This window comes from Carcharodon carcharias, chromosome 3 (assembly GCF_017639515.1).
Source record: "Carcharodon carcharias isolate sCarCar2 chromosome 3, sCarCar2.pri, whole genome shotgun sequence".
NCBI classification, from domain to species: Eukaryota; Metazoa; Chordata; class Chondrichthyes; order Lamniformes; family Lamnidae; genus Carcharodon; species Carcharodon carcharias.
This window is the reverse complement of record NC_054469.1, coordinates 139,228,540-139,240,194: the sequence shown is the minus strand read 5'-3', so window position 1 is coordinate 139,240,194 and position 11,655 is coordinate 139,228,540.

Here is an 11,655-nt window from a genome sequence, read left to right as displayed (position 1 = left end):
GAGAATTTTAAAGTCAATATGTTGCTTGACCAGAAGCCAATGCAGGTCAGTGAGCAGAGGGATGATAGGGGAATGGATCTTGCTGTGAGTTAAGACACAGGCAGCAGATGACCTCAAATTTATGGAAGGTAGAATGTGGGAGAGCAGCCAGGAGTGTGTTGGAATAGTAAAGTCTAGAGATTACAAAGGCATGGATGTGGTGAGACAGGGACAAAGTCTGACGATGTTACAGAGGTGGAAATAGGCATTGTTAGTGATGCCACAAATATGATTTTGGATGGTCATCTTGGGGTCAAATATGACACCAAGGTTGTGAACAGACTGGCTTAATCTCAGACTGTTGCCAGGGGGAGGATAGGGTTAGTCGCTAGGGAATAGAGTTTTGAGTGGGGGTAAAAAAAATCAATGGCCTCACTCTTCCCAACATAGAGGGAGAGGTTTTTCTGAAGAGTGTTCAGGAAGATGTTCTTGATCCGTAAGTTCCTGGTCCAATGAGGAAGGATATATTTAATTGGAAAAAAATTCTGCACATATAGTACTGGGTGTTGGATAAGCAGTCTGATACTTTAGCAACAGTGGAGCAGTTGAAAGAGGTGGTGAGGTAGGGCTGGGTTTCATCAATGTACATGTGAAAATGAATGGTGTGCCTTCAAATGATGTCACAGAGGGAAAACAAGTAGATTAGAAATAGGAAGGGTCAAACGATAGATCCTTAGGAATAACAGAATTAATGCTATGGGAGCAGCAAGCGAAGACATTGCAAGTGATTTTCTACAATTAGGTAGATAAGAATGGATTCAGGTGAGAACAGTCCCACCCAGCTAGATGATAATGGCGAGGCGTTGGAGGAGGATGGTGTGGTCAACCATGTCAAGGGCTGCAGGCAGGACAAGAAGGTTGAAGAGGGAAAGTTTACCTTTGTCACAGTCATAAAGGATGCCATTTGTATTGCAGCAGGGACAGAAACCTGATTGAAGGGATTCAAATATGGAGTTCCAACAATTAATAGAAAAATACCTAGAAGTCACTGATGGTCGCTTCAAGTAATTTAAGAGGTCCGTAACCTTTGTACATGGCCCTTAATTCTACAGATAGCTTAATAGAGACTGTCCATCATGAATAGAGTTTGGAAGCCATATCTGGACCTTGTAGTTGTTACAGAATCACAGAATAATTACATCACAGAAGGAGGTGCTTTGATACATTGAGTCCATGTCTGTTTTCTGTAAGAACAATGTAGCTAATTCCATTCCCTTGTCCCTTGCCTATAGCCCTGCTATGCTTTTTTTCACATCTTCAGGTGCTTATCTAATTCCCTATTAAACTTCATGATTGAGCTTACATCCACCACCCTTTCAGGCACTGCATTCGAGATCGTGATCATTTACTGCATTAAAGGAGTTTTCCTCATGTTACTTTTGGTTCTTTAGCCAATAACCTTAAATCAGTGGCATCTGGTTCTTGACCCTTGCACTAATGGGAACAGTTTCTCTTTGTCTACTTAGTTTAGATCTCTCTATCAAATGTCCTCTCAGTCTTCTGTAAGGACAACCCAGCTTCGCCAATCTATTACAAAACCGGATTCCCTCATCCTCAGAAGAATTCTTGTAAATCTTTTTTGAACCCCCTTTGCAGCCTTCACATCCTTCCTAAAATGCAGTTTATACCATTTACAAGATGCGCTTCAACAACCCACCAAGGCTCCTTCAACAGAAACTTTCAAACCTGTGATCTCTAGCACCTAAAATGACAAGGGCAGCAGATGTGTGGGAACACCACCATCTGTAAGCTCCTGTCCAAGTCAAACACCATCCTGACTTGGAACTATATTCCTGTTCCTTCAATGTTGCTGGGTCAAAATCCTGGAACACCCTAACAGCACTGTGGGTGTACCTACACCACATGGACTGCAGCAGATCAAGAAGGGGGCTCACCATCACCTTCTTAAGGGCAATTAAGGATGGTTAATAATTCCTGGCCTAGCCAACAATGCTCAAGGAAAGAATAAATTTAAACAATTATAAAGCCTAGGATCAACAGTTTGTGCACATATACCCCCAGGTCTCTCTGTTCCAGCCACTCTTGAATATCCCCAATTTGCAGATAACACAAAGCTGGGTGAGAGGGTGAGCTGTGAGGAGGATGCAGAGATGCTTCAGTATCATTTGGACAAGCTAAGTGGCAGATGCAGTATAATGTGAGTTTATCCACTTTGGTAGCAAAAACAGGAAGGCAGATTATTATCTGAATGGCTATAAATTGGAGAGGGGAATGTGCAATGATACCTGGGTGTCCTCGTACACCAGTCGCTGAAGGTAAGCATGCAGGTGCAGCAGGTGGTAAAGAAGGCAATGGTATGTTGGCCTTCATAGCGAGAGGATTCGAGTACAGGAGCAGGGATGTCTTGTTGCAATTATACAGGGCCTTGGTGAGACCACACATGGCGTATTGTGTGCAGTTTTGGTCTCTTTATCTGAGGAAGTATGTCCTTGCTCTAGAGGGAGAGCAGCGAAGGTTTACCAGACTGAATCGTGGGACGGTGGGACTGACATATGAGGAGGGTTGAGTCGGTTAGGGTTATATTCATTGGAGTTCAGAAGAATGAGGGGGGATCTCATAGAAACCTATAAAATTCTAACAGGTCTAGACAGGGCAGATGCAGGAAGGATGTTCCCGATGGTGAGGGAGTCCAGAACCAGGGGTCACAGTCTGAGGATATGGGGTAGACCATTTAGGACTGAGATGAGGAGAAATGTCTTCACCCAGAGAGTGATAAGCCTATGGAATTCGCTACCACAGAAAGTAGTTGAGGCCAAAAAATTGTATGTTTTCAAGATGGAGTTAGATATAGCTCTTGGGGCGAAAGGGATAAAAGGATATGGGCAGAAAGTGGGAGCAGGCTATTGAGTTGGATGATCAGCCATGATCATAATGAATGGCGGAGTGGGCTTGACGGGCTGAATGACCTACTCCTGCTCCTATTTTCTATGTTTCTATGTTTAGAATGGTACCTTTCATTTTATATTGCTTTTCTTTTTCCTTCACATTTCCTGCATTAAATTTCAGCTGCTACATTCATCCGCCCATTCCACCAGCCTGTCCATGTCCTTTGAAGTCTACCACTATCCCTCTCACAGTTCACAATACATCTAAATTTTGTGTCAGCTTCAAATTCTGAAGTTCTCTCCTGTCCATCCAAACCTATATATCAAGAAACGCAAAGATCCTAGTATCGATCCCTGGAGAACACCGCTGTCTACTCCAGTCCATAACCCAACTGTTCACTAAGAACATACAAATAGGAACAGGAGTAGACCATTTGGCCCCTCGAGCTTGCTCCACCATTCAATAAGATCATGGCTGATCTGATTGTGGCCTTAACTTCACATTCCCACCTAACCCCGATAACCTTTGATTCCCTTACCTAACAAGAATCTATCTACCTCTGCCTTAAGAATATTCAATGACCCCGCCTCCAATGCCTTCTGAGGCAGAGAGTTCCAAAGTCGCACAACCCTCTAAGAGAAAACAATTCTCCTTATCTCTGTCCTAAAAGGGCAACTCCTGATTTTAAATCAGTGCACCCTAGTTCTGGACTCACCCACAAAAGGAAATATACTTTCGAAGTCCACCTTATCAAGACCATTCAGGATCTTGTATCATTCAATCAAATCACCTCTCACTCATCTAAACTCCAGTGGAAACAAGCCCAGTCTGTCCACCTTTTCCCCATAAGACAACCCGCTCATTCCAGTTATCAATCTAGTAAACCTCCTTTGAATCACCTCCAATGCATTTACATCCTTCCTTAAATAAGACCAAAACTGCACACAGTATACAAGGTGCAGTCTCATCAATGCCCTGAATAACTGAAGCATAACATCCTCGTTTTTATGTTCAGTCCCTCATATTAAAGGATAGCATTCCATTAGCCTTCTTAATTACTTGCTGCACCTGCATGCTAACTATTAAAACTATTATGTTTTGTTATGACCAGGTCCCGCTCCCCTTCTTCACACTCTCCTTGTTTGACTGCAACAGGTTTTTTTTATTTGAAATGGATATACTTGCCAATTCAGTGGGTACTTAACTATTTAGACGCTGTGGTAATAAAATAACCAATTGGACAGGTTTTCTTGACTTTAACAAAGAAAGAGGTTTGCTTTATTATACTTAAATCAATCCAGGTAAAATAATAAAACATGCATCGGCTTTCACACGCTCAAAGTTCACATACATACACACACACACACACAAAAATACAGATTACAGAATGGGGAAGGACAGGTTGCCAAATTTGAGTCTATGAACTGAAATTTGCGCTGAGCGATGCTCGATCCGCTTGAGGGTAAAATGACGTAAGATGAGGTTGGCAGGCGAGCGCAGGAATCAGCAGCACACCCACCTACAATTAACAGGCCTATTAAGACCATTAAAGTTCTAACTGAATGAAATTTTTTGCTGCCTGTCCAACCTTACGGTTGGCGGGCAGGCAAAAAGGCCAAGCGACCTTTGGATTTTTTAGGAAACCTCATCCACGGCTGGGTGAGGTTTCCAACAGCAATTAAAAATTAAGTAAATTTTTTAAACTCATTAATAAAATGTCCCTGCTCATATGACAGAATCACATGAGGGGACATGTTTTTAACAGTGGTAAGTTTATTATTTTTGATTTCACAAATCTTCAGCTCCCTGAGGCAGATCTGTGCCTCAGGAAGCTTCCATTGTGCTCACTCACGTGCATGCGCGAACGCCCACACTCACCCTCCTCCCACCCCCACCACAGCAGCGCTGAGCGTTGCAGCGCACGCTTCACGCTGGCTGGCCGTTAATTGGCCAGACGGTGTGAAATCGATGTCGGTGGTGGTTGACTTTGCTCCTGGGCCTGCCCATCACGCCTGCCCGACAAGGTCAAGACCCTGGCCCATAAAACAAAGTAAAAGAATATAAATTCTGTCGTTTGGTGACTCGGCTGGCTTCAGGCTAAATTTGATGGTCTTGATATTTACATTTTAAAGACGGAGGTGACTGAAGGGGAGGTGATGGCGGAATGGTATTGTTGCTGGATTAGTAATCTAGAGACCCACAGCAAAACCTCTGAGGACCAGGGTTCAAATCATGACAATGGCAGATGGTAGAATTAGAATTCAATAAACATCTGGAATTTAAAAGTCTAATGATAACGAGGAAACCATTGTTGGTTGTTGTAAACACCCAACTGGTTCATTAATGCCCTTTAGGGAAGGAAATGCTGTCCTTACCTGGTAAGTTTGACTTCAGACTAGTAGGCTTGGCCTGGCCTACATGTGACTCAAGACCCACAGCAATGTGGTTGACTCTTAAATGCCCCCTGGGGCTGGGCAATGCTAGTGATGTACACATCCCATGAATGAATGAAAAAAATAATTGGTTGTTCTTTGGGACACAGTAATGCTGGGTTGGGTTCTTATAAGAAATCCCTGCCTGCAGCAGAGCGTCCCTGGATGGTCACTGTCAACAAACAGGGCTCAAAGCTTACCAAGTTGGTTGGAGAATAAAGGAGGCAAGAGGGATCCTGCTCTGTCTTCTCCCTTAGATGCTTTTCCTCAGTTCTGCTGAGAAAACATGGATTTTGCCCTTAGCAGGAGTGCTCGGCAGGAGCGGGTGGGGGCGGTAGGGAAGCCGACTGCCGCCCCCGATCAGCTCTGCACCGCAATTAAAACCTTCCCTGCGTGGATCGCGACCGGCAATGCTGAGCGCTGCCTGTGCGGTTGGGGGAAGAGGGAGAGCCAGGCCTAGCACACAGTTCATGCATGCGCGCGAAAGAGCACTTCAGTCCCCCTGAGGCATGGAGCTGCCTCAGGGAGGTTGCAGCGCTATGTTAAAAAAAATGAAGAGAATAAACATTTAATAAAACATGTCCTCTCATGTCACATGAGCTGAGACATGTTTTTAATTCAAAATTAAATATTTTAATTAACATTTATTTGTTTTAGGAAACCTCATCCCACTCGTGGATGAAGTTTCCTAAAAAATGTAAAGGTCGCTTGGCATTTTTGCCTGCCTGTCAAATGTTAGGTTGGATGAGCAGCGTAAACTTGAATTTAATTAGATTGTTAATGGCCTTAATCAGCCTTTTAATCATCGGTGGGCGTGCAGCTGACTCCAGCGCGCACCCACCAAACAAAATATCGCAAGACTGCATGATGAGGTCGGGACGCATGCCCGACATCATTGTGCGTCATTTTACACTTGGGCGTGTCAGGCATGCGCCTGCATGCCGATCGTAATATTCCGCCCATGTGCTTCAAACATACAAGCTTGTCCTGTGACCTTCCTTCTCCAACTGCCAGGGGGATTCCAAAAAAGATATTGTCCATGTATTCCAAAGGTAACTTGATTAGCTCAAGTCTGGAAGCTAACTTAGCCAGGGTCCCATTGTCCAAGCGATTATTCTTACTGGCCCATCTCCAACAGTTGAATAACCTCAGATGATTGCCATAGATACTTTCTTAATGAGACAAGAGATGTGAACCTTCACACTCCCCTGAAGGCATTGGGCGGAACTGTCCCAGATTTGCACTAAGAGCAGTAGTGGGTAGGTAAAACAACATTTTACCCGCCAGCAGCGATGGCAGGTTTTCACACCGTATTGTCCCAAACCCACCACATTATTTATGTATTCCCAGGAAACACAATGCTTCCATGGCAGATGGGCTTTTGTTTACCCGCCCGCCATCACCCAGCCACTGCTTCATGCCGGGTGCCATGTTTAAAGTCCTGCCACAAGCAGACAGCTCAGTGCCTCCAGACTACCACTGCTGCATGGAAGACATGGCCCTGAAACTGAAGAAGACTGCAGCTCCCAGGTTCAGTGGATCGTCCGTTGAGTACCTTTTGGATGCCTTGGAGGCTTGCCAGGACGACTTCTTCTCCCACTCTGGCCACAGGATAGGTAGCAACAGCATTAATCCAGCTTGGGAGTCGGTGGCAGCAGTGGTCAGCACCAACGCCCTTCAAAAGAAGACAGCCACCCAGTGCCACAAGAGAATAAATTGATCTCCTCCATTCTGCCAGGGTAAGTCAATCTTCTCATCACTCTCAACTCACATGCTCACAAACCCATCACACATCCACAGGGCCCTCACTTACTGCTGGTTCAAGGGACATCACCACTCACTGTCTCACACACACCTTCATTGCCCTCATCCTGTCCATGAGACCACTCACCACCCACACAGTCCAAGTATACTTATCTTCTGGCCTGATAGGCATCCTGCTTACACTTTCTCCATCTCTATTCATGCAGGACAAGCTGGCACAGAACAAGAGGGAGAGGTCGCAGACGGCGGCGAAAGCCTGAAATCAAGGTCCTCACGGACTTTGAAAACAGAGCCATCCAGATGGCCAGTGATTCTGGACTGTTCCTGTGCTGACAGTGAGGTCGGCAATGCTCTACCAAGTGAGGATCCAGCTGTGCAACATCCATCAGACAACCATGCTGTGAGTGAGCTGTCCTCTTTCACAGGCCACTGCCAGGCACTATTTCCCCTTGATTTCGCAGGCACATTTGCTAAACAGCCGACCAAGTCCACAACCCAGGACCTCCAATCAAGCCCCAAAGAAACCTCTGAAGAGGAATCTCGAGGCACCCTCCCTGAAGTCCTAACACAGTGCTCACCCACACCCTCCACCAGTGCAGAGACACACACCTCAGTGGGACCTAGCTTTAGAATAGCCCCGGGATCATCATTTGGTGAGTACATCGCACTGACCCACAGCAGGTGGAGGCAGGGACATCCCGGGTTTCTGGCACTCAGGGGACTGCTGGAGGCCAGAAATTTGCTGAGTCCAAGTCAGATGACAAGCCTCTGGACTCGGCCATGTCACTGTTGCTGGAGCTGGAAAGGAAGGCTCGGGAACATCAGGAAAGGATGTCCGCTGCACTCCTCAGATTGCAATGCATGATGGAGGGAGGAGTCCATCTGCCGTCACTCTGAGGTGATAGTGCCAGCATGCCAACTCACCAAGGCCAGCACTGGTAGGATAGTGGCTGCCATTGTTATGGCACAGCCAATAGGAAATGCTGAGCTGCTCAAATCATAGAAACATAAAAACTAGGAGCAGGAGTAGGCCATTCGGCCCTTTGAGCCTGCTCCACCATTCATTATGATCATGGCTGATCATCCAACTCAATAGCCTGCTCCCGCTTTCTGCCAATATCCTTTTATCCCTTTCGCCCCAAGAGCTATATCTAACTCCTTCTTGAAAGAATACAATGTTTTGGTCTCAACTACTTCCTGTGGTAACGAATTCCACAGGCTCACCACTCTCTGGGTGAAGAAATTTCTCCTAATCTCAGTCCTACCCCATATCCTTAGACTGGTTCTAGACTCCCCCACCATCAGGAACATCCTTCCTGCATTTACCCTGTCTAGTCCTGTTAGAATTTTATAGGTTTCTATGAGATCCCCCCTCATTCTCCTGAACTCCAGTGAATATTATCCTAATCGACTCAATCTCTCCTTATATGTCAGTCCCGCCATCCCAGGAATCAGTCTGGTAAAACTTCACTGCAATCCCTCTATAGCAAGAACATCCTTCCTCAGATAAGGAGACAAAACTACACACAATATTCCAGATGTGGTCTCACCAAGGCCCTGTACAATTGCAGCATGACATTCCTGTTCCTGTACTTGAATCCTCTGGCTATGAAGGCCAACATACCACTTGCCTTCTTTATTGTCTGCTGCACCTGCATGCTTACCTTCAGCGACTGGTGTACAAGGACACCCAGGTCTCATTGCACATTCCCCTCTCTCAATTTATAGCCATTCAGATGATAATCTGCCTTCCTGATTTTGCTACCATTTTTAGTTTAATCATTTTAGTTTAATCCCAAAGGAAACTTGAAACAACTGCCACACTGTTCTGCAATTTGTATAAATTTTGAGATGCGGGCCTTGAATTCAGAAGGAATAAGACCACCGAGTCATATCAGTTTCTTACAAATCTAAATTAAATCTTTCCTAAAAGAAGAAATGATTTTAAGTACAAAGATAGATCTACAAACTACTACTATGATAACTTCTAAATCCCCTAGTTATTCTAACTCCCAGTTACAGTTTCATTCAGGCAACAGTGAGATGCATTGATTTTAAAAGACCCAGGCAAAGAAACATGATACCCTAAACAATCCAATTCAAAGTGAGTTTTTTAAACTTCCATTCTTTATAGACAGCAGCTTGAGGCTTAGATGCTGGAGACTTTTTCACACTTAGTTTAGATCTTAGAATGCCCACCCTTACATACAACCTTCACTCCTTTATACATATTTTCCCCTTTGAATGCAAATTCCCATTGTTTCACTATGTCTTTGGATTTCTACATCTCATAATAAAACCTATCATAGTACAAATTTTACCAGTAATCTTTGGGAGAAGTAAACACACTGTTTCTTAATATCTCTTGGCTGGATGTAATATTTCACTCCCTCTTTTGAATTCAAACTAGTCTGGTTTATTTTAAAAAGCAAATGTTCCCTTCATACCTATGTTCACCTACCTGACATTTCAAACCTAGCTTATCTTCTGTTACATCAAAGCCTTCAGACCAGCTGCCTTTAATGCAATTAAGTCCCACATTCACACACACATACATAGACACAGACCCCACTATTACTCTATTTACAATAAATTCCAATACCATTATGAAAACTATTATATCTTCCTAACACCATGAAGAACTTGGTCTAGGACTTCACTCCTGCACTGTTGCATGGGCTCAACTCCATTGCTAATGCCATAGTTGTCTTCCAAGAATGTGTACATGAGAAAGGACCTGGGCAGCTTGATCTCACTCCAGCTACCCCTGACTCCTCAAGAAGTCAGCCTGGGCACTCAAAGGGAGGAGGATCAGAAGATGCACACTCTGGGCCCATGCATCCAGGTGACTCCGCAAGTGTCCAGCCCATCCGGCTCTCTTCGTCCTGTGACCTCGGCAGCTCCAGCTAAGCAGGCTGAGGAGGGTTCCACTGCCACACAACAGGGCCCAGAAAGCAGGCTGGGGCCCTCCATGTCTCAGCCCTCCAGAGGATGCCCGCCAAGGTCATCACAGCAGGCTGCCTCTACCTCCGCTGTGGATGTCCGGGGAGCACCAAGATGTAGCTGCAGGGTTAGGAAAGTTAATGACAATGAGCTGCACAGCCTGGGTATGGGTGTTTATCACTTGCACATACTGTTCACTATTGTCAATAAACTCCCCAGAATGTCTCCCTGCCTATGGCTCCTTGTTCTGATGAGCAGTGTTCACGTCACTCAGATGTGAAACCTTTCTGCACAAGATAGAGGCAGGGGCCTCAGTCCAAGGCTTCTTCCCTGTGCTCTGTGTAGCCTTCAGACCAAAGTGACAGTCTGACCTTACACTCCCTGAAAACATTATTGATACCTGCACCTCGGCGGTGCTGGTCATTGCTGCCAGAATGCAGTGGGCAGGTGCCACAGTGTTCTCTCATTCTCTCTGTTGCTCTCAGCACCTTTAAGGAAGAGTTGGCCCCCCATCTCTTCAGCATCTGTGACCACTGATGCTGTGCTCCTGAAGGGCTCAGATACTGAAGGTGGACATCGGACCAGATGCTTCTAAAGTTTCATGGCTGTGTCTCTATGATATAGCCCTGATCACAGAGCGCAAGAGGTCTGCCCCCGGCCAGACAGAAGTCAGACATTTTCAGAGGCTGTGTGAAGATCTATGGACTGTCCTCACTGCATGTTGTCATCATCATCCTCCTGCAATCGAGCAACTATTAGGGCCTACACTCTGTCTCCATGACAGGAGCATTCTAACAGAGGATATTTGCACTGCCATTAGCCAGACTGGAGTTAAATGTTTACAAATGCAATGTGAGGATCTATGGGGTCACCTCACCTCATCATCCTCCACAAATCTAGCAGCTATGAGGGCCTCCCAGGCGCACCCGCCTCATCTAGGCAGTGCGGCGGCCTCATCCCTGTCATTGTCGCCTCATCACCCTCATCCCCATCAGCATCCTCCTCAGCGGAAGAGACCTCCAGCTCCTCCATCTCCTCCTCAGCCAGCTCATCTCCGCATTGGAGCGCCAGGTTGTAAAGGGCGTAGCAGGCGACGACGCATGACACCCTCTGTGGGCTGTATTGCTGGCCTCCACCAGATCGGTCCAGGCACCAGAACCTCATTTTCAGCATCCCAATGGTCTGCGCCACCAAGTTGCGAGCTGCTGCATGAGCCTTATAATAGCGTCGCTCTGCTGCAGTCTGAGGCCACCGCATGGGGTGTCATCAGCCACGGCCTCTGCGGGTAGCCCTTGTCCCCAAGAAGCCAACCCTGCAGCCTCTGTTGTCCCTGGAAGACCCCAGGGATCTGTGACCAACTGACAAATCAGGCGTTGTGCACATTTGCTGGAAACCGTGCACACACCTGCAGGACGCAATTCTGGTGTTCGCGCACCAGCTGCACATTCAGCAAATGGAAGCCCTTGCGATTGATCAAATCCACCGTGTGGAGATCTGAGCACCACATGATTGCAATCGATCGCACCCTGCACCTGTGGGAAACCCGAGAACTGGGCGAATCCAATCGCTTTTGCATCCTGGCTGCCCTGTTCCCGGGCGAAATGCACAAAGTTCTGTGCCCTCGCAAAGA